Source organism: Carassius auratus, chromosome 9 (genome assembly GCF_003368295.1).
Source record: "Carassius auratus strain Wakin chromosome 9, ASM336829v1, whole genome shotgun sequence".
Classification (NCBI taxonomy): domain Eukaryota; kingdom Metazoa; phylum Chordata; class Actinopteri; order Cypriniformes; family Cyprinidae; genus Carassius; species Carassius auratus.
In genome coordinates, this window is record NC_039251.1 from 3,601,495 (window position 1) to 3,626,517 (window position 25,023).

A 25,023-nucleotide genomic window follows, 5' to 3' on the forward strand; every position below is an offset into this window, starting at 1 on the left:
AAAAGCATCATCAGTCTCAGTGAATAAAACGGATATTATCTCAAATATAATCTCGATTACAGATTGCAGATAACGAGGATATGAAGTAAGTGTGTTTTCCTGATTTTCTGAAACACTTATTTGCACAATTATATTTACATTTTACATTGGCGCCAACCCAGTGTAGTTTAAAATGGAGGATTTGTTTTATTTGCATTAATGTTGCTAAGTTGGGTGCGTATAAAGTTGGTAACTTATATATTATCCTTATATATTGGGAAATCGAAAATAGGCCTGTAAACTTAGCATAAACGCATCGTCTTTTGCATGAGCACTTGGCTGGATAGATGGAAAGAGTAGCGTTTACGTTATGGTGAGAAACGTTTGTTTTTTTCGGAGTGACACATTAGTCTTTCAATATAAGTCGTATCTAAAACTAGTTAGAGTGTAATCTAAATATATTCTAACTTATTGTTAATAAAGTGGGCTTTGTATGTGAGCACATTTTAATTTTAATTTTGCACTGGATTTATTGGCACAAATCTCTATATCACAGAGGAAACGTTACTTCATTCACTTACATTCTAACTTGTTCCTCAGCCTCAAATACAGTTTTGTGTGTGAGAGAGAGATAGAGTGTGTGTGTGTGTGTGTGTGTGTGTGTGTGTGTGTGTGTGTGTGTGTGTGTGTGTGTGTGTGTGTGTGAGAGAGAGTGTGTGTGTGTGTGTGTGAGAGAGAGATAGAGAGTGTGTGTGTGTGTGTGTGTGTGTGAGAGAGAGAGAGAGAGAGAAAGAGAGTGTGTGTGTGTGTGAGAGAGAGAGAGAGAGAGGGAGTGTGTGTGTGTGTGTGTGAGAGAGAGAGGAAGAGGAGAGAGCAGTAGACAGAATATTTTTAAGTGTTTTTAATGAAAAGTTGGAGGAAGTCCCAGGATGAGAACAAAGATATGGTACACCTGCTTGTCAAGATTCTAACGTTAATGTCCCACTTCCAGGAACATGAAGATGGACTGGTTTCACATGCAGATGTAAGTATTTAATTTTCTTCTTTCCACTTCACCACATTATATTATGTAATATTATTATTTGTGTATTGTGTGTTCTCTACAGGTTGCAGCATCTGCATCTGAGGTTGAGAAGACACTCAATCTACCTGCCAATCCTCATCTGATTTTGCTGGGTTAGTGTGTCATTGCACAAGACGAAGAAGAAACATTTACTGATGGCTGAGATATAAAATTGTTAACATTGCTGTTGTGCACAATTGTTAAAATTCCTTTTTTTTTTTTTTCTTTTTTGTGAGTGTCCAGTCAACATTTTTGACTGCAGTTGCAACAGTGTTTGCTGTGTACTACATCTTCAACCTGCAGTATCAAGAGGAGGCTTGTTGCACGTTAGAATTTTTTCAAAGGTAAGTGTTTTCCTTTTTGCGTATGTTTTTATCACTCTCTTAGAATCTGTGGTAACACTTTATAATAAGTATACAGTAGTAAAGTAATAAATTATTTGCAAACTAGTTACCTCAACCTTTCTCCTGTGTTCTACTTGTGTTCTTCCATTTCATACACTTCGGTAATATGTAATGCAACTTTGCTTAGATGATTCTATGGAATAAACCCAGAAAGAGGCTCAAAGACCTGCCGAGGCAAGGTAGTCTCCAGGAAGACGGGGAAGGTGGTGAATAAGAAGTCCACTACAGTCAATCCAAAGGTTGCCACTCTACAAAAAAATCGAATGGACTTCAAATGGGACTTCATCTAGGCAAGTGAAGTTACACATACATTTTCATTAAATACAGTTCTTAATACAACTTATTTCACAGTTTACACACATAGAATATTTCTCACATTTAAACTTGTTTAACAAAAAAAAAAATCAACATTTAAAAGTAGTCAGTTGAAAAAGACTGATGTGACTCATTTTGGTTACTAACGTTGCGTCCCTGTAGTTTGCATTGCATTGCATAAAATAATTTACAGCAAAGAAACGGTTTTATAAATAAAATATCCACAAACCTATATTTGACCCAAAAAAAAGTCGTCAGTGGCACTGAGAACTACCCTGAAGAGGATACAGTCCGCACTCATTACAACCCCTATGTTGTTGCGACTGTTCAGTCCCAGGTTACACAAAAACTATCCAAACACACAAAAAAATTTCGAGGTTGAAATAATATAATGATTTTATTAAAACCATGATTTTTTTTTTTTTTTTTTTTTTTTTGAGTACATGCACACTATTAATCAGTTTAGTTGGTCCACTAATGTTGCTCAAATGCACCGTTACCTCTCTGTCCTCTAACCGGTCACCCCACTTTATTCCGGGACCTAGCAATTTACAAATTAAGTACTGGTCATACTAATAGTGTGGAAACAATGAGAAAAAAAAGAGAAAAGAAGCATTTTCCATTTCTATGGATTATAAAAAATTGTATGCAAGTGCTCAACTCTGAAAAAAAATAAATAAGATTTACTTTGCGAAAAGTAAAGAATTTGCACAAATATATTTTAAGTAAATTTGACTGCTCTAATATAAAGTGCAACTCACCTGTCATTCTCAGGTAAAATCTACTTAATATTTAACAACACTCATGAAGAAATTAAGTAAATATGTTTTATAATTTTTTTTGTTTTGTTTTAACTTTTTCAAATTACATCTTAATGGTTAAAATACATTTTAGAAATCAAATAGCATGTCCAATTAACTGAAATCCTGAAAGTGATTCAGTTAAACAATTTATCAGTAATTTTTATTCTCAAATTCCATTTTTATTCCTGTTACAATTAAAACATGGAATAACAATTGTGTAATTATTCCTTAAACATCATTTTTAATGATTATTATTATTTTTATTACTATAATTCTTATTTTTATTATTATATTACTTTGAAAATGACATATTCTACTGTACAAAAGTGATATATTTCCGTCACAATCACATCACATTAAACCGAACCTTTATTTTGAAGGATTGATGTGAAGACGCTTGATTTTTTTTTTTTTTTGTTTGTGTATGTGGGATAGAGCTGCAACTGTTGATGATCTTTTCTGTAAACTAATGTGACATGTGGGCGGAGCTAAAGAATCACGAGCGCCAGTAGGCTTTTGCATTGAGAGCGTTTGGAAGTTGTGACATTGGTGTGAGGAAAAAAAACCATCATCCAAAACAAACCATGGCTAACAGTCAGATTCAGCGTATATTTATGATCCAGAATCAGATCCCGATGCTGAAACTGAACGAGAGCAGCAGCAGCAACGACTCGCTCCGAGCGGGGCTCGAACCCGGGTCTCCAGCATGGGAGGGGACGCACTAACAAGGAGGCAGAGATATTTGAAGCAGTTTTACTCACCGCCTGCGGTTCCAACACACGATCGTGACCCTTTTTCGTTGGGATTGCATCATCCTTAAGAAATAAACGATACGCAAATCCGTCGTCAAACTGGGCCTTGTTTGTAAAACAAGCATCTTCGAAATGCAGGGAACAAACAAAAACACTTGCACAACTCCGTTGATGCTCTGTAAAAATAAACTCCATCCACTGGTCCCTTAATGCTGTTTTTTCTTTGGTAATCTGTGCAGGGTTGTCTTGCCCTGGCAACCAAAAACACACTTCTTTTGTGACTTTTGGCGACGCTCTCGCTCTGATCAGTGAAGTCTGTTGTGCTCTCAGTGCTCTGCTATACGGGAGCGCGCTCTTCCGGCAGAAGTGCCTCAGGACACATATAAGGAAATTCCGCTCCATCTAACGTCACACAGAGCCATACTCGAAAAAAAACTTTCCAAAGCTTGTGACAAACCGGTTCAAACGTACAACTTAATTTTTGAAACTTTGTCCATGTTTAGCATGGGAATCCAACTCTTTAACAGTGTAAAAAACTCAGTGTGCATGAAATAGCATTTCACCCCCCCCCCCCCCCTTAATCCAGTGTTCCTTTTTTTGATTAGCTAATTAATCCTTTGGATAACTTTGCAAAAATTATAAGTACAACTTCTAACATAATATTGCAACTTTTATTAATTAATACACTAATCCACATCGCGATTTCAGTTAGTGTACAACACTATTTTATTGTATTCATCACAAATGTGACAAATTCTGTGACAATCCACATTATTTGCCTAATTCCGTTTTCATGATTGGATTCCGTGATTGCCTCCATGTTTTTCACATCGTGGAAATCGTAGGGTCCTAAGTTTCTGAAATGTTTTATATTATTATACAGTATACATGTTTTTTGTTACGTTCTATTAAAATTCTGCTGATGTTATTTTAACTTAAAAATTATTTTTCTCAATGTTTATGTTTCAGACTACACCCCTCCCTGGATACACTTGCATCAGAGTTGGTGACAGTTTTATGCTTCTGAAACGTTCTTGGACTGTTCTACAAATCCTTGCCAGGTTTTGACTTATTACACCAAGATAAGATTCTTGTTCAGAAGTTGTTTGCCATTTCTTAAAGGCTGTTTTTAGGGGAACGTACACTCCAAGCCCATGCCCATGCATTGTCATACTCCTAGCACAAAGCTAGACCTAAAATGGCTGCTTGTTTTGTGTTTTATATGGTCAACTTAAATTAGTTTAAATATGTCCACAGACTTCTGCAGGGTTCATTTTGCACATTGTCTGTTTTGTAAATTGATTAATTTTCTTCTCTCTTCATCTCATCTTTCTCTAACACATACAAAGACTGATTCTTCCATTTTGATTGCTTTTTTTTTTTTTGTTGAGAAAGCCTTTGAATTATTGGTTGGGCACTTAAATAAATAGTGTTCTATAAGAAATACCCCCTTGGTCTTCTCTTTTCTGTCTATTTGCTGACACTTTTTAGTATAAATGAAATGCCAGTTTGTGAATTTGTTAAAATACAGATATTTTTTATAAAGTTAATGATTGGCAAAATTTCCAGTTCTACGGTTTAGAAAAAAAAAAGAAAAAAAAAACTAGAATACAGTAATGATCCTGAAAAATTACGGTACACCGCTGGAAACCCTGCTGCCAGTATATTACTGTTAATTTACAGAAAAGCTGTAATTCAGAAAACTGTAAAATAACGGTTCACAGCTGGAAACCCTGCTGCCAGTATATTACCGTTAATTTACAGAAAAGCTGTAATTCAGAAAACGGTAATAAAACTGTAAAATTACGGTACACTGCTGGAAACCCTGCTGCCAGTATACTACCGTTAATTTACAGGACAATTTTTTACAGTACACAATTAATTACAACGATTGTTATGAATAAAATAAGCACAGATACATTTGAGATATGTAGTTGAAATGTATATTAAATGTATATTATTTACAAAAAGCTTTAATTTAAAAAGAATTGAATTGAAAGAAATCATAACAAACATTTGAAGGTGTGTATGAAACAGTATTTCTTCATGAGACTCGATCAGTAGAATGTAATTGAGGACGCGTTATGTCACACACTCCAGTGCAGCAGGTGGCGCTAAACACATTTAACGATAGACTGACAGCAGACAGATGAAAGCAGACAAATGGGCGGGGTTTGTATGTTGTTGACACCTGATTTCTCTTGCGCATGCGCAGTCTGCATCACGAGGACACACCTTTGTGTTGAAATCGAAAGTAAACTCTCGATACTTACCGAATGTAACTTCACATTTCGAAGACTTAAAAACTGGCATAAAAATCTCATTACGGTAAGTTCAGTTATAAGCTTTTGATTTCATGTCATATAATTGTACAATGTTTTCGTTTTTCAGGTTATTTTCATACTAAACTCGATCTTTAAACCGTTGTAGTGAGTTGTGACGCCTGTAAAATTACATGACCGGAAGTTCATCTTCGGGATTATAATAATATCAAACTCTAGGGATTCTTTTAGTTGAGATTAATTTACGGATTCTTTACAAATTAATATGCGAAGGTGGGCGTTCAAGTTGAAAGATAAGCAGGATTTACACACGTGATCTCGGGAGCGCGCTCTGCAGGTCGCAAAGTCATCAGTTCCGCGTTATTTGTCTTATTTCCCCCAAAAACAACAGCCCAGTGAGGAAAATAAGCAGAAATGAACCTGACATCAGAGTATAGAACAAACGAGTTTTAAAAGGAAAGAAAAGTTCAAATATGAGGCCTGTTTGAGCGACAGATGGAATATATTTGATATTTCTGATCTCTACAGATTATTGTTTTTGATTATTTTAACCAAACTATGTTACAGACTTTTCACTAAGAGCCTAAAGAATCATATAAACTTGTGTGAAATGTGCATCTGATGACCTCTTTAATCTTTCTCCTTTCTCTGGAAGGAACAGACGCATGTTTGCTGACACATGATCACACACTGATCTCCTGAAATATTCAGACTGTGACTGAAGTGTAGAGCTGATGATTTTATCATCTTCCTCATCACAATTCTCTGAATTACTTAAAGTGTAATGGATATTCTGTTATATAATAATAATTGAAGAATGAATGGATATATTGTCATGTATGATTAGTAGAATGTGCAGCGCTCAGATTTACTTCATCACAGCAGACTTCTGGGCCCGTATTCATAAAGAATCTTAATGCAAAAAGTAGCTCCTAGTGACAAAATTCTAAGAAAATTCTTAGAAATGTGAGCGTTTACTCTTAAAATTAAAGAAAAAATCCTAGTAAAGAAAAAAGTAATTCATAAAGCATCTTAACCCTTAAAAGAGGTCTTAAGGTCAAACTTGTTAGGAGCACAGATGAGGACTTTTAAGAGGCTTAAGAGTTTCTTTAGCAGAAGAGAAAATGGCAGAGAGACGAAGAGGCAGAAGAAATGTGTTGCAGACAATGGATGACAGTGAGTTAATAATACGCTATAGATTAGATAGTGTCTATCACATTTTCTTACTGTTTTTAAATTCATTTTAAGTAAACGTTTTAATCATTTTAAAAGTTTTAAAATAGCTTGTTTTATTTTTGTTATTATTTTTCTCCATGATACTTTCTTTTATGTAAAGGACTTTGCATTACCATTGTGCACGAAATGTGCTATATAAATAAACTTGCCTTGCCTTGCCTAGATCGTGCAGCGATCATGTTTGTGACTGATCTTATTAGAGACGTGCTGACATCTCCGACACAGCGCAGAAATGCCATAGCGCCATAAATTAAAGTATTCACTACATTACGATATTTGGCAACTGGGAAAATGCAACAATGCAATATGATGATTTGGGTCTGTCACAACCTTCTGTAAGCAGAGTGATAACACAAACAATTACAGGACTTTCAGAACATCTTATTGTGTCGCAGTTCATTTCGTTTCCACTGGACATTGCCTCAAAAAACTGCATTTATGAATATAGCGGCTTATAGGTGCGCACAAGCAGAGGGAATGAACCGTTAATAGTTTGTGCTATACGCTCCCATGTCTGCTTGTCCCGTGCTGTGACACCCGGCTCGAAATTTCCTTTAAGAATGGGCTTGTGTTCATCCACTAACTGGGCTAACAGTAAACACTGATCCTCTGTCCAGTTGGGCTTTCTCGCCCTTCTTGGTTTTGATTCCATGTTTGATACATTAAAACCAACATTCAAACCGCCACTTAAATAGGACAGCAATCACTGTAATTGGAAAGAGTAGAAATTTTTTTATCATTCTAAGCCAATCAAATACCTTATAGGAAATTAAAAGTATGTTAAATAAAAAAAAAGGATTTATATACACATATATAATGTGTATGTGTGTGAGAGAGAGAGAGAGAACGGTCAAATAGGAAAAATTACGCATGTAAATTCAAAGTGAGAATTAGAATAGACCCTATAATTAAAATCACTCTTTTTTTTCCCTTCTTGGACAACCAGCCAATCACAGTCTTCAAAAGATTGTGTCATACATAGCAACGGGGTCAACCCCGCCTCCTCACTAAGATGAAAGTTTTTGTCTTTTCCTTACTCAGAGTTGCTCTCAGATCGATCCTGAATCGCTCTTAAGCTAAGACTCCTACGTAAAATTTTTTAAGCTAAATTAAGAGTTTTCTGAGAGGATTCTTAGAATCTTTATGAATACGGGCCCTGAAGTTTAATGATAACTTTAGACTGTACCGTGATTCTCCACATTTAAGAGAGTAAAGAATAATAATGAAGATGTTTGTTCTGCAGTGTAAGATGTTGAAGACTCTGTGAGGAGCTGCAGGAGCTTGTTTTATTGGCTCTGGTGCTCCTGAACACACTTCACTGTTCACACACATCTAGTGTTTGCTGCAGATCAGAGTAAAATTATACTGAAAATACAAGACTGAAATCTCTATCGGTTTAGATGTTAATTTACACATCCTTTATTTTGAGAAATGTTTAATCAGTTGTTCTTGTGATATTTCAGCAGAGCAGATGGAGAGCGAAGCATCTCTGGAGGAGTCTCCTCCGTCTTCTGTCTGAACAACACGAGCGTTACAGCGTCTCTGAATAAACCTGATCAAGCAGTGAATGATGAACTACAGAGAGTCAAAGAGCAGCACAAAACCAGCATGAAGAACAAGTATGAGAGATTATGTGAGGGACTGAAACTCCAGGAGAATGAAAGCCTCCTGAACAGCATCTACACACAGCTCTACATCATAGAGGGAGAGAGAGAAGGAGTGAATGAAGAACATGAGGTTTTACAGATGGAGAAAACAGCCAGAACACAACACTCACAAGACGCTCCAATCTACTGCAATGACATCTTTAAAGCCTCCGCTGAAGCAGAAAGTGAGGAGAAAGAGCAGATCAAGACTGTTCTTACTAAAGGCATCGCTGGAATCGGAAAAACCGTCTCTGTGCAGAAGTTCATTCTGGACTGGGCCGAGGGAAAAGCCAATCAGGATGTAGATTTCATGTTTGTGCTTCCATTTCGAGAGCTGAACTTGATCCGAGATCATCAGTACAGTCTTCACAGACTTCTGCTGGACTTTCATCCTGAACTTCAAGATCTGGACTCACAGATTTATGAGGAGTGTAAAGTTGTGTTCATCTTTGATGGTCTGGATGAAAGCAGAATCACACTGATGTTTTCAGACGCTCAGAAAGTTTGTGAAGTGACTGAGACTTCATCAGTGGCTGTGTTGATGTCAAAGCTCATGAAAGGAGAGCTGCTTCCCTCTGCTCTCATCTGGATCACCTCCAGACCAGCAGCAGCCAATCAGATCCCCTCCGAATACATCCACCGTCTGACAGAGATTCAGGGATTCACTGAGCCTCAGAAGGAGGAATATTTCAGGAAGAGAATCAGTGATGAGCATCAAGCCAGCAGAATCATCTCACACATCAGAAGAGCAAGAAGCCTCCACATCATGTGCCACATCCCCGTCTTCTGCTGGATCTCATCCACTGTGCTTCAGAAGCTCCTGGAAGAAGATCTGAGAGCAGAAATCCCTCAAACTCTGACTGAAATGTACATCCACTTCCTGCTGATTCAGATCAACATGAGGAAGCAGAAGTATGAAGAGAGAGATCCAGAGAAACTCCAGCCGTCCAACAGAGAAGTGATTGTGAAACTTGCTGAAGTGGCTTTCAAACAGCTGATGAAGGGCAATGTGATGTTCTATGAGGAGGACCTGATTGAGAGCGGCATAGACGTCACTGACGCCTCGGTGTATTCTGGGATTTGCACTGAGATCTTTAAGCAGGAATCTGTGATTCATCAGAGGAAAGTCTACAGCTTCATTCATCTGAGCGTTCAGGAGTTTCTCGCTGCTTTCTATCAGTTTTACTGCTATTTAACAAAGTACAAGGAGCCACTGCGTGAATTCAGATTTTACAGTTTTGATAGACTCTCTCTGTATGATCTACTAACATCAGCAGTAAATAAATCTCTCAAGAGTAAGAATGGACGTCTGGATCTGTTCCTGCGGTTCCTGCTGGGCGTCTCACTGGAGTCCAATCAGAGACTCTTACAGGATCTACTGACACACACAGAGAACAGACCACAGACCATCAGCAGAATCACACAGGACATTAAAGAGAGGATCAAAGATCCAGATGATCGTCATCCTCTCTCAGCGGATCAGTCCATCAATCTGTTCCTCTGTCTGCTGGAAGTGAAAGATCAGACTCTGTTCAGAGAGATTCAGGAGTTTGTGAAATCAGACAAACACTCAGAGAAACTCTCTCCTGCTCACTGCTCAACAATCTCCTACATGATTCAGATGTCAGAGGAGCCTCTGGATGAACTGGACACCATGAAATACAAGACATCAGATGAGGGGAGAAGAAGACTGATACCAGCTGTGATCAACTGCAGAAAAGCTGTGTGAGTGTTTCATCATCAACTAAACTATCATATTTAATAATGAATCTAATAAAAAATTTAATAATGACACCTTTACAATAAATGTTCCTGAATGAGAGATTTTCTCCTGAATAACAGAATCTTAAAGGAGTCAGGACAGGTGTTTTTAATCCAGTAGATATTAGAGTAAAGCGTGTGTTAGCGGCGCGGGTAAAAACAACCCCGTCACATGAGAAACTGGTTCATTAAATTTACATGTCAGCCTTTAGTGAAAATGACTTTTACAAACTCAGATGTGATGCATTTCTGTGAAGGACTACAGAACAAGCTCTGATTCACAACATTAGTGTCCAAACACAGAAATAAAAGACAGTCTATATATCAGATCAGGATCTGAAGACTATAATAAACACAAATCCAGCTCTAGAGCATCAGATCTCACAGTCAGCTCAAAACAATGATGTGCAGGACACCACTGATGATCTTTATGATTGTGAAGGAGAGGAATGAAGAGCTTCTCTCTCGTGAACACGCTGCTGGAGAAGATTCTTCTGTGTGTTTCAGGAAAAGTTCATCAGTAGTTTAGTGCTCGAGCGCTGCTCAACAATGTCAGAGACACGGTTCAGATCCACAACAAACCTGCTCCTTCTTCTCATTTACTCATTTATCTGTTGATTTCTTGAATTAATGCAGAGATTTGAGTGAATTCTGCCGTTCTGAAACACCTTGATTGATGATTCACCTTGATTCATTCAGAATATAAATCCATGCACTGAACAGGTGACACTTTTAATGCTCCGATGTGAAGTAAACCAGCTTTTCTTGATTTGATGTCAAGAATATAGTGAAATACGGTCTAAATATGATGCAGTGCTGTGTAGCGTACAGTAAAACAAGCACACGCACACAGTCTTGAGATTTACTGCTGCTTGAATTTGTTCTGAATAACAAACACAGAACTTCAGAAGTTCTCAATTTACTTCACTGCAAACAATGATTTCCTTAGGATTTTTGTCTTGATTTCTAGAACAAATATCTAAACATTCCTGAATCAAGATCAATTTACTTGAAGCAAAATTATTTCAGATTTTAAATCTTGTTTTCGGAAAAATGTATCGAGTTTGTGCATTTTTTGCTCAAAGTAAGAAAAATAAATAGCTGCCAATGAGGTAAGAAAAATAATATTAATAATTCAAAGGGAAAACGATTATTTTATTGCCATTAGCAGAATCTTTACTTCTTTATTCAGAAAACAGGTCTTTCTATCTTAAGTGATTTTTCTTCTTCAGTAAATGTATCTTGATTTCAGAATGTCGAGGTGTTTTTGCTCAAACAGTGGCTGATGTTGAAAAGATGAATATTAGTGTCAGAAACGCTGGGTTTATGATAAATGCGCTCTGTTTTGATTGGCTGATGTCATGTGATCTCTCTCCTCGTCTCCTCATTGCTCTCCGCTGCTGTTCTGCTTCAGAAGTGATCAGGAGGAAGCAGAAAACACTCCTTTAGCAGCTTGATTCATCAAATACACTTCTGCTGTGACAAACAGCTTCTGAGAGATGAAACTGTGTTCATAGTACAGTGATATTATATAAACATAAATATTAGTGATGGAGGAATATTGATTATTTTAATAACTGATATCGGCTAGGTGCATGGAGACAGAATTGTTGCATAATTACAAATTAAAATATTATGATTCACAAATGAATGTTGAGATTAACAAAAAAATATATTAAAAATGATATAAAAATATTGGCAAATAAATATAATGATATTTGAAAATAAAAACCATATTCACAAATATCTTTTTATTCTACAAACAACTTTTCCTGTCATTCATTAGTGAAAGACTTTCTGTGTATTTGTGACTCCACACAAACACACTCTTACTGCAGACAGACACACACACACATACACTCTCACACACACACACACACACACACACTCCACTACTCCATACATATTAATACAGATTGAAAAATAAAACTAAAGCTCAGCTGTGTAATTAATAGTGTCATTAAATAGATTTGCATTAATGTCTACATAAAACATTAAAAATCCTGAGAGTGTAAAGGAGTTTTTTTTTTCTTTTTGAATGAGGCTTTAAATTATTTATGATATTTTGATTTCTTTTTTGACATTTTAAATCTCAGTCCAATGATGCATCACACATTGATTTGTTCTTTCTCTTCACTAATGGATTCACAGCTAAACTGATCTGATCTGAGAGAGTGAAGAGTGTGTCATTGTTCTCTACAGGTTGAGATATTGTGGTGTCACAGATGAAGGTTGTTCTGCTCTGACTTCAGCTCTGAGATCAAACCCCTCACACCTGAGAGAACTGGATCTGTCTGGGAATAAAATAAGAGATTCAGGAGTGAAGCGTCTCTGTGCTGTACTGGAGGATCCTCGCTGTAAACTGGAGAAACTGTGGTAAGATTATATATGACACACTGTAAAATATTTGTGAAGTGAAAAACAAATCGGCCAGAAAACACAATAGTTGTATCAAGAGACAGAGATACAGAAAGTAAAACATTGTGTGTCTTTGTTTCTTGTTCATGTGTGGACTTCTGTGTTCATGTTAAAGCAGTTTCTGCATTAGCAACACCTTTAAATGGATTCTGTTACACTAAGTGCTAATAGCTCGTCTTCTTAAGTACTATCTGCAAGTATGAATAATATCTCACAGTGTAGGAGATCTCAGCTTCTGATATCCTTGAGTGATGGAGAAACACACACACACACACACACCACTACTCTGTACATATTAATACAGATCAATGTAAAGCTCAGCTGTGTAATGAATAGTGTGATTTAACATAAGAGACTATTTGCAGGGATGAGTTTATAAAGACTGTAGTGTGACGCTCCATGTCTGCTGTTACTGTACTGTTTCTGGTTCTGATTCACTGTTAGTGCTGCGCTTGATTTGAGACGCTTTAATTTACATTTGGGAACACAACATTCATCATTAGAAACATTTATAAATCTGTTGTTGTTTACAAAGAAGTTTAGTGTCACACAATCCTTCAGAAATCATTCTGATTTACTGCTCAAGAAACATTTCTGATTATTATCAATGTTAAAAACAGTTTTGCTGCTTAATATTTTTGTGGAAACTATGATACGACTCAAACATTTGTATAGGATTAAAAAAAAGAGAGAAATTAATAATTTTATTCATCATTCATGAAAGCGACAAAAACTGTGTGAAGGAATTTAAAATTTATATTTAATAAATGCATTTACCAATTTAATTAATATATTGATAAATGCAAATAAATGCTGTTCATTAAACTTTATATTTATCAAAAAATAAAGTGCATCATTTCAACACAAAATATGAAGTAGCAAAATGTTCAAGATTGATAATAATCAGAAATGTTTCTTAAGATTAAAATAATTGTAATGACTTCTAAAAGATCACGTGACACTGAAAACTGGAATAATGATGAAGAATATTCTGATTTGCATCACAGGAATAACATTACATTTTATATTAAAATTTTAAACTTTTTTTGTATTTGTAATAATATTTCACAATATTTATTTTACTTTATTTTGATCAAATAAATTCAGCCTTGATGAGCAGAAGATAGTTTGTAGCTCGGCCACATAAGAGGTATACGTTTATAAAGCTGTTGATTAGATGCTCAACTGATCAAAAAATAGACTCATGTATTTTACTGTGGCACAGTAATATAGTAATAATCTACTACTTTTCTCGTTTTTTTCCCCTGATCATTTGGAATGAGAATAAAAAGACAAAAAACAACAACAACAACAACAGCAATCAAATTCAAAAATAAAAAAAACTTGCAAATAAGTTCAAACATCCATTCAATATCTATTATTTCCTGAATATTACTGATGAACTGATCAAAAAGTAAGCTACTGTTCACATGTGTTTTACTACTATATAGTGTAGTGATATAGTAATAATTTAGTACTTTCTCCTGTTTTATTGTTGGCTTCCTCTGTTCTGATCATTTGGAATGAGGATAAAAAAGACATATACACACACAAAAACATGCAAATATGTTCAAACATCAATTCAATATCTAATATTTCCTGAATATTATGAAATTCGAGATAGCCGCCCATGGTGACGTCATAATATGCAAATTAGATTAGTATATTTACACCCCACGTAAACTTTCGATCATGCCAAACATTTTTCTAATTGACGGTAGATCTCTATCTTTAAGCCCTTTCAAGTCACAAGCTTTTGAAATCTTGATGCCAAAATACAAAAATTTTTTTCCAAAAAACCCTGGCGCCTTAAGGGTTAACGTTTCTGTGTTTGTATTGCCCCGTTGAGAACTGTGGGCTCTGTTTCTTCTCGCGAGAGTTCGCTCGTGATGCGGGAATCCCTGTGACGTCAATGTGCTCACTTTAGGATTTAGCGATCGATCGCCTGATCCTTATTACCTGCTGTATTTACCTGTGACTTTGAGTTGCTTCCTCATGGAAATAACCTGACGCCATTGGATTATTTTACTGAGGACTTCGTCACAGGACAGCGCTGTTCTCAACCTGCTCCCGGACTCCAAATAATATTGCACCGGTGAGACCGAACACACACACACACACACACACACACACACACACACACACACACACACACACACACACACACACGCACACACACACACACACACACACACACACACACAGACACAGACACACACACACACACACACACACACACACAGACACAGACCCTCCATGAGAACGAGTGTAAGCAAGTTCACGAAAGGTTGGTATCTGGTGATCACCTTTACACAATCACACATTAAAAAGTGGTATAAAAATATTTTTAATTCTGAATATAATTTTGTCAGTGTGTTAATGTCGACCCGAGAAGCCCCATTGGACTTCCAAGGACATTACTCACTCACCCTCATATATTTATTGTATATATTGTGTATATCTAGTACTTTTTACTGTCTTCTTGTATAATACACGCTGGGTTGTCTTTCATTCTTTATTGCGGTGGTTATTTATAGTTCCTGCATTCCTTCAAACTATTAAGAGGTAACTGAAAAGTTTATTTGTGTAGTCAGCTTATTTTAGGCCGAGCGTTACAAGCAGTGTTGTGCAAATTACTTCCAAACTGTAAAACATTATAGATTACTTGTTACTGTCATTTAAAAGTAATTCCTTCCATTACAATATTACTGTCTCAGAATTGTAATGCGTTACATGACTCCAGTATTACTTTTGAGTTACTTTCACCAAAATAACTACAGAAATAGAAGTTAATATTCTGAAATGTCAAAATGTACTGCAGAGTATTTTATCTCCAGTAGAGGAGTAACATAATGACTGTGGGCGATCCAGACTACTAACAATAGAGCTTATAATCGACAAAGTGAAGGATCAAGACAACACAAGACAGGATGACAGCCAGAATCACAAACGATCCAAGTCTGTTACAAGTATGGTAGAGGTAAAGAGATTATCTGGCAATATCTGTGGATTGCTTGGGTCTATTCATATTAGACACAACAGGACTATATGTAAACTCTAATGCCATATACAATTGTAAAATGACAAGATGCGCACACATCCATCTGGTGAATATACAGTCTTCTGCTATCTTCACTCATTAGTCTCTTTTCCACTGTCCAGTGTGAGCCGAGGCTAACAGCGAGCCGGACGGAGCTAATAGCCTCGGACCTCGAGCACAGAGGACGAGATCATTCTGTGTCATGACAGTATCCTCACACACTCCTGTAAACCCCGTCCTAAACACACCTTCACTGGACTACGTCACACAATACAGAGTTACACCAGCGAGAGAGAGATGAATGAAAAAACATCGCTAAACAAATATATCAGAAGCTGACGTTTAGTCTTTATTTCCAAACGTGGACACCACACGCAGCTATTGACTGACCACAAACAGGAAATGGAACTAATTTGCTGCATCTTTGATACGTTCATGTCTTGCTGTTTTATTCTTTTCTATTTTCTTTAAACAATTCAATTTTGGGCTAAAAGTAAAGTGTGTTGTAAAGCGTTACTGAACAAGTACAGAGTAAAATATTACTGAAAATTGATTAGTAATGCCTTTCACTACTGTGTAAAAACTAATATGTTACTGTAATGTGTTACTCTCAACACTGGTTACAAGTTATTTCAAAATCATTAATAATTGTAATGTTTCCAATCACATGCCTTTATTTAGTTAAAAATCCTTATAGTGAATTAAATAATTATTTTCTTTTTGAATGAGGCTTTAAATGATTTATGATCATGTTTTTTCTTTGACATTTTAAATCTGAGTCCAGTGATTCATCACACATTGATTTGTTCTTTCTCTTTACTAATGGATTCACAGCTAAACTGATCTGATCTGAGAGAGTGAAGAGTGTGTCATTGTTCTCTACAGGTTGAGATATTGTGGCGTCACAGATGAAGGTTGTTCTGCTCTGACTTCAGCTCTGAGATCAAACCCCTCACACCTGAGAGAACTGGATCTGTCTGGGAATAAAATAAGAGATTTGGGAGTGAAGAGTCTCTGTGCTGGACTGGAGGATCCTCGCTGTAAACTGGAGATACTGTGGTAAGATTATAAATCCAGTCCATCTGACCCACGAGTTCTTCCGTGAATGTTTTACTGGGTGACAGGGCCTTTAATTGGAGTAAATAATAACAGATATTACTGAATTCATGACAAATGCATCAAACTTAATAATGTATCTGTGTCACATAGAAATGCACTTGACTGTAAAGCATTGATTTTGAGCTAGAATGCAGGAAATCTATTGATAAATAAATTCTGTCATCATTTCCTCACCCTCATGTCGATCCAAACCTGTGTGACTTAGTTTCTTCTGTAGAACACAACACATATTTTGTAGAACGTGACCAAACCATTTTTGTTTACCCTTGATTTCTGTGTGGAACAAAAAACTTATTGAATTTCTGAAATTATCTTTTATGTTCCACAGAAGAAAGAAATTCATACAGGTTTGAAATGACACGATTTTGACAAAATGACAATTTTCATTTTTGGGTGAACTGTCCTTTTAAGAACGTATTTACTGGTAATATTTAATATTTAAGTATGCTAATAACAGTAACATTTATAATAAATACATCTCTATTGTACAGTGTTAATAACTGCAAGTTAAATTACTATGATGATGAATTTACAAGTCTATGTTTTGTCATTTCCCAATTGACCTCTTCATGAAGTTTAGATTGTGGTGTGTGTTTTCAGCCGGCATCACTACAGAAGCTTTAATGTTCTCATATCACACGACTGTAAAACACAATTCTGTGTCACATCTGAATGGATCAAGACACTTGTGTTGTTGATCACTTTACTCCTGATGACCAGTACATCCCTGTCTGTGGGTCACAAGTCAGACTCTCTGACCATTAGACCACGACTGCCCCATATAGATGATTGATAGATTAGAAATATTAGACAGAATGGAAGGTTAAATGAGTTTGAATGGTCTAGAAATAGAACATAGAATGGCAGTTAAATGGAGTCTAAAGACCTTCAGTTTGTTTACATTTGAATTTTGACAGTTGGAGTTTGAATAGTCTTGGCTCATCTGAACATTTCCTCAATGTAAGTCTGTGGGATTTTGATGATTTTAATCTTCATTTTTAGGTAAACTGTAAATCGTAATTAGAGGAGCAAGTGAGTGTTTCTCCAGACAGATCTGTTCTTATATCACTATGAAACAATATCTCACATTCAGCTCTGTGTGTCTGTTCAGTCCTGAAGCACATGACAGTTTCAAACAGCAGCATTGAGCATCAACATGCAGAAATCTCATTCTATCAGCAGCAGTTTGTGGCAATGCTTGTCATTATATCTCCTCTCCTGCTCTGAGACCAGAGTCAATAACAAACTACACACACTTCAACTACAATTAACACTGTGTCATTGTTCTCTACAGGTTGATGAAGTGTGGTGTCACAGATGAAGGTTGTTCTGCTCTGACTTCAGCTCTGAGATCAAACCCCTCACACCTGACAGAACTGAATCTGTCTGGGAATAAACTAGGACGATCAGAAGTGAAGTTACTCTCTGATCTGAAAGATGATCCACGTTATAAACTGGAGACATTATACTACTGTGAGTATATTATTATTTAAATCTTTTAAAATGGCCAAAGTTTAGTAACAGACATATTTGGAGAATCTAAGATAATAATTCAGCTCCACTTTAGCTTCTGTTCTTTAAACTGTTTAATTCTGTGATGATCTATGAATATATGAATATGTTCATCTCCTCCAGTGTCTCTGTGTGTAAATGATAAAGAGAGAGTTGTTGATCATTCACTGTTATTAATCTATGATCAGTTGTTCATCAGATCAGAGTATGTGAGCGGAGTGGAGCGTCAACAATTTCTCCTCCGCGCTCCGATCATTTAATTATCACTCCGCTCCGCTCCACTCCACACTCACTGATATCAGAAACACCGCTCCACCTTCACTCCACGTCTAAAGTATTTCAGTATGTGTGAAATTACACACTTCAACTTCTGTTCATAACCTATATTAAACAATAAATTAATTGTACTCGTGACGGAGCGGTGCTGGAGCGCTCTTGGAGCGAGTGAAAACCACGACGCTCCGACTTTTAAAAGATCTGCTCCTCGCTCCAGTCAAAATCACACGCTCCACTCCGCGCTCCGCTCACATACTCTGATTCATATCTCTGACTGTAATATGAATATACTGTGTGTTTCTGAGCTGGATCTGCTGATGTGATGTGACAGCAGTAATGTCTCATACTCATATCTGACTGTCTGTGTGTTTTAGTGTAGGACTCTCAGTATTTAGACGTCAGTTCAGTTTCCTCAGGATCAGCTGATGGTGAATAAGAGCCGCTACAGGAATCAGTGATGTGAAGTTAAATGAATGCATGGAAGTGTAATGTGTGGAGCAGTGTTGATGAACAGAAGAAACAAGCTTCAAGGAAACTAAACTAATTCAGCAAAAGACATTTTTATCCAAAGGACATTAAGAAAATAGTTGATATGTTTATACAGCACTGAAAACCAAGAAAATCAATGTATTTTTTCAGTGATGGTCTTATATCCTGAGCTGTCCAGATTTAATATAGATCATCATAACTGTGTATCCTGAAATTCAGAAATAGAAAACTTATCACTTGTACATTTTCTTATATTTTAATCCAGTCTAACATTTGAGTGTGTAACCTTTGTATGTATGTGTTTATTTTTATTAAAATATGTGTCATCTCGAGAAGAGGGATATCTTCATGAGAAATGTGTCCCTGCTGTATCGTGATTTAGATACAATTCAAAACCTTTTTTTTCATTGGCGCAGTATGAAAACATATAAATACATAGTAAATGTAAAAGTACCTATTCAAATAAAATGAGAAACAAAGCACATTATCAATTAGAAATGAAATACAGAATATAGACTTAAAATTCACCAAATAAATAAAACTGCAAACAGAAATGTAATTGTTTGATCAAAATGATTGCTACTGACAATAGTAGGAACTGGATGTTGTTGGTTCAGCTGTGTTTGATCAGGGTTGGAGCCAGTGAAAACTTTTTGATTTGAAGTTCAAGGTAAATTGTACTTTATTTTGTGTGTCAGGAAACATGCAAGTATCTTCTGCTGCATCCAAAAGGTTTTCACGGCCCGGCTCTTAATGCATCGTGTTTCCTTCAGGAGCATCAGTGAGTGTGTGAATCTTCTGTAATAGTTGTGTTTGAGTCTCTCAGTTGTCTTCAGTGTGAAAAGATGGATCTTAAAATCATACAGTCACTGCTGGAAAGAGTTCAGATACGCAATAGATGCTGGAAAACTGAAGAATCTGCAGGAGCTAGAGGATTTTTATTATTTTTAAACGTAATCATCTATTATATAAAATATCTTACTCGGGTCAGTACTAAAAAAATACCATGCATTTTGTATGATCTCTTATTTTGTTAAAATTATTCACTATTTCTCAGATTCTGCAACATTCATATACCACTGTAAATATCAGCATCTTAAACAGATTACAGCATATATTTGCTGTGTTTGATTCTTTAAATCTTCCTCTTAAACATGTCTAATAAGGCTTTCAAAAAAAAAATCTATTCTAATGCAAAAATGCTGATGAGTTTGAAATGATTATGGGGATTTGTTTCTAATTGTTTAAGCAACGTAATTAATTATATATGGTTACTAAACATTATTTTAATCATGAACTTTTTTTCAAAGATAATCGTGTTATTTTATTGCTTTGCAGAAACGTTCATTAGTAATATTTCACTTGATGTGTCTCTTGTGTCCTCAGGACAGAAAACAAAAGCATCCCGCCAACTGAAATTATGTCTTTTAAATTCCAATATTATTAGAAAATGTATTATATTTAAGAACAAAACTCAAATTAGGTTTTTCAGCTCTAGTGTCTAATACACTGAGTTCCAGTTAATCTCAAAGAGAGTTTCAATGTGGTTTACTGGAGCACTAGTGTGATCTTCATTTTATCAAATTATTATAATCACAACTATTCATTTTACAATCCTGCTACTAGCATTTTATTCAGACTAATATATATATATATATATATATATATATATATATATATATATATATATATATATATATATATATATATATATATATATATTTTTTTTTTTTTTTTTTTTTTTTCAAATGAATTTTGCACATAAAATTAATACAAAACTATCTGAATTTTTGATTGTGTAAATTTTTATTATAAACAAGTGTAATTTAACAAAAATGAATATTATATGGGATTTAAAACAGTTTTGAATTAGATTTAAATTGTTTTGTTTGTTTTTTCACTTTAATATTTAACGTTTGAAATTTAACACAATGGATTTTTAAGGCAAAGTTTTCTAGACATGTATTTTCAACAGATTTTTTGTTCTGACTTCTTAGACTGCAAATATCCAGTTTTTAAAAATACAGCTTCAAGTTTTCAAAACGAAGAAGAAATTCAGAACATCAAATTCAATTTTCTAAAATTCAAAGAGGGACACCGCCGAAATACTGCTGCTCCCGGAACCAGATTTCAGACAGACACCTCAGATTTCTGAACCAATAATTGTGATATATTGTAATATATTATTTTCCCTTTTTATTTTCTAATATTTTATATATTTGAGTACATTTAATAATATATTGATGATACATGTATTATATAATATATTGCAAAATATACAAATGATTGCCGCTTTCAATATATTGCAATATATTGGAAAAAATAAATATATATATAAGAATGTATGCTTAATATATTACATGATATTTTCCAATATACTGCAATATATTTTTGTTTCATAAGGGGAATGCAATTTACCAAAGAAAAGAAAATATGAGGCAGAACGCACGCTTGCTGTTCTCTGGTGAATTCTCTCTTCATGAACAACAATGTAGAGCTGTGCACACAATGTAAGTAAGAGATTAATTTGACAGTGTAAACAGCTTCAGTGATTATAATCAGAGTTTCTGAGAGAGCTTGAACTCTTGCTAGACTGAAGTCAATGATAATGTTCTTGACTTTGAGGATTGATTCTTTGCTCTCTTTCTGTTCAGTGAAACGCTTATAACTGGTAACTTACAATGTTTTGATTAATTCATGATAAATACAAAGTCATTCGTGTTAAATATATTTTATGACATGGTTCATTTGTGGTTACAGAGCTGACGTTAGATCAAACCAAGATTTCATCATAACGGGACAAAAGCATGACAAGCACAAGAGATGCAGTTAAGTTTAATTTATAGTGAATTTTTTACATCGGTCAAAAGCTAAAAAATAATTAATCTGTTTTCTTTTTCTCAAGTCTTACAGACACAATCGACACACTTAAAGAGCAACCCATTCTCACTCCAAAGGCGTCAAAAACCGAAGCATGGTCAAGCGCCCCTAGCGTCACTATTATGACGCCAAATGTGCCTCTCGGCGTCAAATATCGAAGCACTACGACCTTCATTGCTTTCAGTGGGAAATTTTTGGCGTCAGAATTCGACACGAATACATGAGATGTTTATCGCTATGAAATCACGTTCAAGAAGTCTCATTCAGCACACATCGCGCGATACTTGCTATCAGTTCAACAGTTTGGGTGAGTAGTCGTATATACGCTCTTTTAATGCCTTTTATCAAATGTATTCTGTCTTCTTTATTAATCAGATTAGTGCCATATGTTTAATCGCTGTATTATATCGGTCATCCGCGGCTGTCTTTGAGTTTCATTGCGTTTAAATAAATGAACACAGCTGCTAATTAGTGTGATTCAACTCTATCTGTCACGTGACGTGCCATAGACCTTCGATCCGTTTTATATTATTATTAATTTCAGGATCAATGATGTAAGTTGTATTTGTAGTAAAATCATGGTAATCACGACACAATAGTAATAAATGAAATGTGAAGTTAAAACACAGTAAATGGGACATTAGTAACTGTAACTGTAGTTTTACTATGATATATTAATAATCAATACAACAATACAATAATCACCAAACCAGCTATGTTTGTATCACTGTAATGTTAGTGTTTTTATGTGCTTTTATATGACAGATATCACAGTAATCATGTGTTCTGTACCATGCTTTTAATACCTTTTAATGTGAATCCAAAAAAAAAAAAATCAAATTAAAAATAAATAATAAAACATGTATTTTTCCATCTTGCAGTTCATTCATATCAGTTTATATATATATATATATATATATATATATATATATATATTTATATATATATATATATATATATATATATATATATATATATAAATATTTTGCTCACAGATCATTATTAACATTCTGTATATAATTCAATTTTATTTTCTCTCCCCTTTTTTATTATTTATATTTTTAGCTGAAAAGACGTAAAGGAAGCAGTCAGCCCAGTGGTGTTTCTGGAGAGGGATTCCTTCAGAAATGGAGAAGACAGAAAGCTGCGGAGGCAGATATATGCAGCAGTAAGTCTGTGATAGTTTGTCTCTTTTATCAAAAATTCCTGCTGTTATAATTTGTACAGCATTTGTTGTTTCTTAAACTGTTGCACTGTCCAAATACCCACACTTGCCATCTTTTCACTTGACCATTTACTTATTACTTATTTGAAGTCTTTCCTGTATTTGGCCTAGTGTTCGAGTGAGCATGATGACCACGAGTGTGTGTCGAACTTTTCATGACCTGATGACTGTGTTTCCCAATCCTGATCCTGGAGAACCCCAGCACTGCACGGTTTTGGTGTCTCTCTTATCTGCCTTGGAGTCTTCACTGATGAGCTGATGAGTTGAATCAGGTGTGTTTGATCAGGGAGACATCTCAAATGTGCAGTGTTGGGGTTCTCCAGGACCAGGATTGGGAGCCACTGCCTTATGGGACACTTATGTGTTTACAGAGATTTTTAATATCTAATTATCAATATTTCACATACTGTACATTGGACAGCTTCCCATGATCTCTTGTGAGATCTCGGCAAAAAGTCTGACTATTTATTCCAAAACATGATGCATGATGGGATACACTAAGCTTTGTATAGTGCTCCGGAGCAGTATTGGAGAGGTTTAGTGTGTGTTAAGGACGCTGTGCTTTGGCATTATGAAGACCGGGGACAGTCTCGTTCACACACTGTCACGTACACACACTCTCAAGTGGCCAAGACTGCAAGTGTGGGTATCTGGACAGGGTCAAAGTCTTAAAAATGATCCCTAAACACATCACAGTCTTAATAATCCAGTTTAACACTTGTATGATATTGTACAAGCCCCAGGACTGTCTCATCTGACACTATCAAAAGAATTCATATGACTATAGCTTGTTATTAATTACTTGCTTTCAATAATGGATTCATTTAACATTTAATTATACAGCATCTTTACAGAGGTGTAATGTACAAGCTGCACGTAATTAATAATATGTCCTTCCTTCTGTCTTACAGGATTTTTTCCAGATAATGCTGTTCTTCTTTTTCAGGTCTAAAATATCGAGCTCAACAGCTATTTTAAGAGCCAACCCTCACAAACCTTCCTAAAACCTAAAAGAGCTATTACTGAGTCTCAGCGAATCTTGCCATGATCAGCTCTTCCCAGGTACATTTGTTTACTCCAAAAATGCTCTGGTCTGAATCTTACTTTAAATTAACTTAATTATGTTTAATGAGCAATATTAATTGCACAGAGAGTAAGTAGAGATTATCTTGTTTCACAGAAGAGAAGGAAGACCAAGGATATGATTTGCTCAGGATGAGGAATGAAGATGGCCATCTTGAGCTCAAACAAACAGAAGTCCTCTGGTATGTGTGTGTTGAAGCAATGTTATACAACATTTTATGATGATCTCTCACAGAACTGGTCATGTCAGCCTTGATTTCGTTTTATACTATTACAATTACAGCATGTTAGCAAAGTGTGACTGGACATTTTTAATATTATGTTTTTAAAAACACACCACCTGTTTTATTAGCAGACAAGTGTCATGAAATTGGTTTAGTTGATACAAACACCAATTGACATTATTTCATTGTTTTGTAAATGTTATGTTATTAATTGTGAATTGATAGTTGATTGGTTTGAAGCCAGGCCTTACACTGCACAGACTAAAACACATTTGTGAGAGAAGTCAGGAACTTTGGAGAAAGATTCTAGAGGAAAAAAACACATTTACTGCAACAATAGATGAATTCTAGAGTCTCTGAGAACTACACATGCTAATGCAGTCTCATGAGCAAGACCTTTGCCTCTGTAACTTTTTCTTAATTCTTGCAGAATGACATATTTATTGCAGTATTTTTATTTGTACAGATGATCTCATCAGCCAAATGAGGGGTTTTGACCAAGTGATGCTCTTGAAA